Raw genomic sequence first — 7,500 nt, forward strand, 5'->3', positions numbered from 1 at the left:
ATTTGATATGCATAGTAAACTTATTATCAGTATTATAAATAAAATATATCCAGAGCCGGGGAGGATTTATTAACATCCGATCTTTCATCAAATAAAGTTCTTACATGAATAATTTAGAACAAACGAGGTCTGAGATGTGGCACGATCCTCAAAATAGTGTCTATATAATATTGGCACTTAAATCAAGTTGACACTATTTAGGTCGATCTACATGAGTAGAAACTAGAAGCGCTCGTGTTGTTACTTAATTGCCCCTCCCTTATATAAAAGCCACTCCTAGATTTTTCCCCCGAGGCTTTTTTCCCCCGGTATGTTTTATGTCCCCTTTTTTTTTTGGGGGGGGGGTGGAAATAGAATACATCCATTCAATCATACTGTGGCGCACGCGCAGCATGCTTGCAAGGGCGTGGTTCTGAAATAGAATAAAACAAAACAAACAACGTAAACAACTAGCAAGCAACGCGCCGTTTTGGAGAGAAGTAATTTACCGGCACTAAATTTACAAGAAGTCTATAATGGAAGTGTTTCGTCGTTTGAAAGAGTACATTTGTTGGTTATATACTCAATACACCCTTGTGACTGCTGTTTATATGCTCGAACCAGCAGAAAGATATACTTTCAGTATCCTTTTCAACAAGCATAAAAAATGCATTGTCCCACACATTTATAATTATGTGGTGGTGGGAAATTTGCAACTCTCACTGCACTGGAAATCCAGTCTGCCACTGCCGGTCTCTCACGCGGGCGCCACGGTATGTGGTGCACAGTTGGCATGGCTGGGTTAATAACTTAACTTGAACTTGACTTAAGAGTTAAGGCTGTCAGTATTAAGTTTAATTTCTTTTATTGATTAAATAGACTTTAAAGGCCAGTAATTACCAGAGATGATATTTTACTTGGCGGAACAAACATACATCGGCAACTATTTTTAATTCTAAAAAAAAAAAGATTGTTTTTAACCTAATACTTAGTCGTTAGTACTTTGTTAGTTGATCTAACTGTTTTACGGCATATACCTGATTGTATTTGTTTGTCCAGACAAAATGGCAAATTCAGGAACTTTGCGATCAATATTTCATCAAATTATTTATAAAATACACAACAATTATTAAAGAGCTCGAATTTCACAATTATTTTTGTTATTTAAATGCATGAGATATGAATTTTGAAAAAAGTCTTGAGCAAAGATGATGTATTTATCTGCTTATAAGTGTCTGGATATCAGACCCCCATCCTGTAAGTTTAATATGCAACCAGTCTGTTAGTTCGCCATCAGCAAATCAATTGCTGTATCGCTCATCTGTTACTCTGACCGTATTGGTTTTTTGAATTATTGGCAGTGTTAAAGAAGGATGTCTTGTGACATTTGATATTAATCCTTGAATGTTACAGCATTTGGAAAAAGATCCAGCAAAAGAAGGACTTTAGTGCAGTCATAGTTTGACTTGCTTGCTTCTCATTTGGTCCTTACTGTCCGAATATTAGCAGCCAAGTTTGCTTGGATGACGGTTTGAGAAGCCCCTACTCTGCAATCAAAGTGTTCCAATCTGCTGTTTGATGCAAGTTACCAATAGTTGACCAGTATCAAATTGGAGTTTAAATTACATATCATAGGCCTACCATTTTGAAAGAAGGGGTGATAGTTGTTATCAAAATAAGAGGGGTGGCATACTAAAGAAGATCTCGGTGCACGGAGAGGCTTTAATTACCCTAAAAATAATTAAATTTGATGCCTGTTTTCATTAAATTTCCTGATTCCCACAAGACTGATTGTTTTCCTTAACGATGGAACCTCAGATTCAATCATCGTGCTGACAATTCTAACTGCTGCCTACACCACCTACATCTACCTGCCATCTCACTGTACCATGGTACTTGGATACCTTGGGTTGCTTGATGCCGCCTCTCCAACAACATGACAGAAGATTGGATATGTGGGACTGGTAACAAGATGGCCGAGGATGAGATGCATTTGATTACAGACTCTGAGGGGTTTATTATGTCATGAAGAGGCTTAATGCTGATGGATGACGTTAGTGTTTCATGAAAGGACTTGTCGAAATGTTCTATCCGTTATGTCCGACAGTTGCCATAGGAACTGTGCTTCTCAGCCAATCATTATCAAGGGAAGTTGGCAGATCTGACAACTTGGTCGGGCGGAAAGTGTTGATGAAATCAGCAGCTGCTCTCAAGTGCGACTGTGTTCTCCAAGAAATAGCTTACTGAATCTCCAATGAAATATGTTTCATAGCCTCACTCACCGGATCGGAAAATGCATTGCTTAACGCTTATTGTGTCAACTCTTTTTTAGAATTCAATATTTTCAAACGAAAAGAAAGAAACAAAATTCCAAAAGGTACTTCCTCTTCTTTCCTCGCAATGTACAATTTTAGAAGATAGCCGTCTTTCTTTCACCATCCCCCTTTGCTTGCTTTGAACTGTTTGTTTTCCAGTATAAATATCAAGTTCTTTTCCAAGAAATTTTTTTGTAGGGCTCTAGGCTAGAATGGGCTGTCTTTCTAATAAAATTCCAAGATGCTTCCTTATTCTTAGTTATGAATGTAATTTACCTTTCAGGCCTCTCCTGTAATGAATGTCATGATATTATTATAATTGTGTAAACGTATTGACCAGGGGCTCATTGCATAAAAGTCTTCATTATGGTTGCCCCGGGGACCTCGACACGTCTTAAGACAGTGTCGAGTACACTGTACACAGTACGTGTTCGGGCTGCCGCAGTAATCATTATGGTAACTTGGCCATGCGATTTTAACTTGCATCATACATGTAGAATCATTGATTTTGATTAGCTGCTGATCAGTGTTACCATGGTACATGTAGTTACCATTGGAGGGCAATTTTACCATATTTGTAGTAAGTTTTATGCAACAGGGCCCTGGGCTGGTATTCAATTTGATACCTCCGCCATAATTTTAAATATTTTACTCAGTGTCTTGCTTAATTAAAATAGTTTTAAATAGGGCTTCAGCCTTATAGTTATAAATATGCTTCAGAATGGAGGCCTGGCTCTGAGGTCAGTAGTGCACATGCAGTCCTCCCTGGATGCTCACGGTGCTATCCTAGCAACAGTTCTACATGTAGTAATAATGGAGAGTGCAGACTGAAACACAGCACCGACTATAAATTGTAGTACTGCTAATTCTTCCTTTAAAACAAAAATTTTCCTTTGTTTAAACAATACTGGGGCCCGATGCAGAAACAGTTGCGTTTAAACGTTACGTAAGCCAAAAAATCAATCGCAAGTTCCAAATGCACGCTGGTTGAAAATCAAGTTGCGCATGATTTTTATAGTTGCGATTGATTGCAACTCTTTCTGCAATGCGCCCGTGAACATGTACCTGTACGGTACCTTTTAGTTTTCTCAATGATATCCATTTGACCATGTGAAGACCTAGATATTGATGATTACATGAAATATCTTTCAAAAGTTAGCGAGTTTTAATAGAATGAAAATTGTACTAGGTCTGATGAAAAGTGCAATTTGGATTCTAGTGCGATACATCTTTTTATATAAAATAAGGGGTAAATTATGGGTACATATTTGGATATTCCAAAATATATGTCCTTGTTGAAGAGAGTGAGAGGTGAATGGTTTTTTTTTTACAAAGTGACTGTGGTTGTCCATTTGGACTTTCACAGTGAATAGAATGTTTTCTTCCAAGTCTCTATGCCGTATGAAGTGTAATGAATCCATGATGCATACAAGTACAGTTGTATGTGAATGAAGGTCATTTGCAGGATGTTGAGATCTTATAGTTATAATTCTGTTTTATTTCTTGTTCCTTTTTATGGTAATGGTAACGCAAGACATTTCTTATATTGCTTTGTGATTCGACAGGGCTTTTTATGTTCAGGAGATATTTTGGGCCTCATTTCTCTGACTAGCAAATTTATTTAAATTATTTTTTTTTTGTAATTTGCATACTATGGCAAATTGCTGTAAACAGATTGAGAAATCATTATAAGAAATTATAATACACAGCGAGGGATTTTTAGTTCTAAGTTCCATATTGCTTACAAGGTGAACGGCTATCGGTATATCAATATAAAAGTTTCAACTTGCAGATTGATATTCTTAGAAAAGGGACTCGTGCTTTTCTGATTTTCATCTGGAAACAGTGGAAATATTTTTTTTTTTAAGAATTCATTAACAGCTATTTGCCACACTGTTAAACTCCTACTCTTTTATGTCTAAATACTGGTACCTGTCAACTGACTCAGTAGCAAAGACATTCTTCCATCTTGAAAGCTTTTAGAGGTCTCTGGGTCATACACGGAGCAACACATAACGCATGCAAAGTGATATCCTTTTAACTTAATATCCCAGTTTAGCTCGTTGCAAGAGCTTCTTTAGGGATTTCTTCTACAAGGATCAAGGTATTTAAGTACTGGTATTCTCACTCTTAAAATGGTATCTTCAGGCGTGTAGAATGTAAATTTTAACAAGGTCTTATGTTAAATTAAACTTGTCAACGTGTAGTGTAAATCTTCAGGATGCGATGCAAACAAAAAGAATTGAATGCAAATTCATAATGCCCTTGTACGAGATTTAATTGTAAATGTATCGTATCATGCATTTATTATTAATTGATGAACAATAATTCATTTGGATTAATGACATCTGAAATACATATGGAAACATTTTCTTTTTTATTTCTCAAATTTCTTGCATTTGAAAGACGGATGTCAGCTACATGTAATAATACAAAATAGTATATTTTTGTTGTTGTCAATGAAGTTTTTCATTATGTTTGGGTACTGGTTATAATTGATTTATGAGATACTTGAATGTGTATTTATAATAAATTTTCATATGACAAGGAAAATATCTTGTTTGTTTCTTTTTTGTTGTTTCTTAAATTACATCCAGATATTGATTTTTTAAATAAATGTATCTATTAAAAAAATGTTTTTTTTTCTTATCATGTATTCCACTCTTGTTGTGTGTGTGTGTGAGGGTGTATGTGTAACTGATTTCATTGTTTTCTTTTAAGATATATATGATTCATTTTTATATTAAGTTAGTGAAAAAAAAGTAAAAATATAAAATGTAAAGTATTATATGTGATTTGAAATGTTAAATTGAAATGTTATGTAACTATTTGTTCATGAAATCATAATAAAAACAGTATTAAAAAAAATGTATGTGTACTCGGTCTCCCTTCTCCTTTCCCATCGTTATCTGTCTCTCTCCCCCTGTCTTTCTGCCTTCTCCCCTCCCTCCATCCATTCCCACCCCCCTCTCTTTAATTGGTAACTTAAAATGCTAATGAGATCATGTGTCCCCTCCCCCTTCTCTCTCTCTCTCATTTAAATTATGTTTAGATCACTTGGTGAAGAGTTGGAAAACCATCCCGTGTAAAGACCTTGCATTTTCATCAAAGGGAGAAATCCTCCCGATTTTTGGTTGGTTCTGACCTAAGTAAAACGAGAGAAACTTGTAGAGTGTTTGGCATTAGCTTTTTACCACATTGTTAAAATCCTGCTTGTTTTTATGTCTTATACTCTGCTTGAATGTGATTTTAGTTTTTGAATTTTAATTTAATGTGATTTTACTTAAGTAAATATTTGTAGTTAAGTATATAGTTTTAAGTTTTTTGTGTGTAAATTGTTATTTATATGTATTTGTTTTTTATCGTGCAGGGCCCCTTGGTAGAGCAGTTTTGTAACTGAAAGGGCTACCCTGCTGAAATAAAACGGAAATAAATAAATATTTAATTACCGGTACTTGTAAACTGACTAGGTAACAAAGAAGAATTGTCTTGCATTTCTTTCTCCGATTTCTGGTTCTTTTGACGGTCGGTAATGTTCTCAAAGGACAATGACTTGGTCCCGGACTTGGTCAGTTTATGAAGTGGCTTGAGAAAAATGTCTTGTATTTAAATATTTTTTTCAGGACAGTGTAGTTTTTGTCTCGCCTGCATAGCAGAGCGAGACTATAGGCGCCGCTTTTCCGACGGCGGCGGCGGCGTCAACAACATCAAATCTTCACCCAAGGTTCTGGTTTTGAAATGACATCATAACTGAGAAAGTATATGGACCTAGTTCATGAAACTTTGACATAAGGTTAATCAAGTATTAGTGAACATCCTGCACGAGTTTCAGGTCACATGACCAAGGTCAAAGGTCATCTAGGGTCAATGAACTTTGGTCAAGTTGGGGGTATTTGTTGAATTACTATCATAACTTTGAAAATTTATGGATCTAGTTCATGAAACTTGGACATAAGGTTAATCAAGTATTAGTGAACATCCTTCCTGAGTTTTCAGGTCACAAAACCAAGGTCAAAGGTCAGTTAATTGAAAGTTTATGGACAGAGTGAATGAAATGTGGACATGGGTGTAGTTGACAAGTCTTAAGTCACCGTTCAAATGTCATCTATGGTCAATGAACGTGGTTATTATGTCATTATATGAATGGTGTTTTAGTGAATGATTATTTTATAGTAGTTTTCTGTAGCACCGCTGCTATATTAAATCGCGTAATGCAGGCGAGACTGCCAGAGGCGTTCCACTTGTTTAGTTTTTGACGGCACTGCGAATTGTGCTCCCTCATAATTATGTTCTGATACATGATTTTAGCCCTGTTGTTATGATGGATAAATGAATTTTTTTTTTAAATGAAAATCAAGGATACGTCATAGTGGACTTCTTAAAGGGATGGTCCGGGCTGAAAATATTTATATCTTAATACATAGAGTATAATTCACTGAGCAAAATGCCGAAAGTTTCATCAAAATCGGATAAAAAATAATAAAGTTATTGAAGTTTAAACTTTAGCAATATTTTGTGAAAACAGTCGTCATGAATATTCATTAGGTGGGCTGATGATGTCACATCCCCACTTTCCGTTTTCTTATGTTATTACATAAAATCATAATTTTTTCATTATTTCATACTTTTGTGAATAATATGTTTCCCTTATAATGAAATAAGTTGCAGCAATAAATATCTAATGCACTAAATCAGTTGTCAATCCAATTTTTCTAGTTCTTGGAGGAAAACAATTCAATAAACCTAATTTCATATAATAAAATACAAAAGAACAAGTGGGGATGTGACATCATCAGCCCACCTAATGAATATTCATGACGACTGTTTTCACAAAATATTGCTAAACTTAAAATTCAATAACTTTGTTATCCGATTTTGCGGATGAAATTTTCGGCATTTTGCTTAGTAAATTCTACTTATTAAGCTATACATATTTTAGCCCGGACCGGACCATATTTAGGTGAGCTTTGTGTATATAAATGGCGCCCAAAAATAAGTCAAATTTTTTTTTGAGGGGCCAGACACGGAGTAAGGGGGAATATATATATCCCTATATCCCCCTTTTTTCTTAGTCGTGATTTTTTTTTACTCTCAAGTCCAATTTCCATTATAGGTTTCCTCTATTCCAATGCCTTACAGTCCGGGTTTTTTTTTTTCTTTCAAAAGAGGGTGTAATCACGGACGGTACAAGACGAGCTTTGAGATG

Source organism: Lytechinus pictus, chromosome 7 (genome assembly GCF_037042905.1).
Source record: "Lytechinus pictus isolate F3 Inbred chromosome 7, Lp3.0, whole genome shotgun sequence".
NCBI classification, from domain to species: Eukaryota; Metazoa; Echinodermata; class Echinoidea; order Temnopleuroida; family Toxopneustidae; genus Lytechinus; species Lytechinus pictus.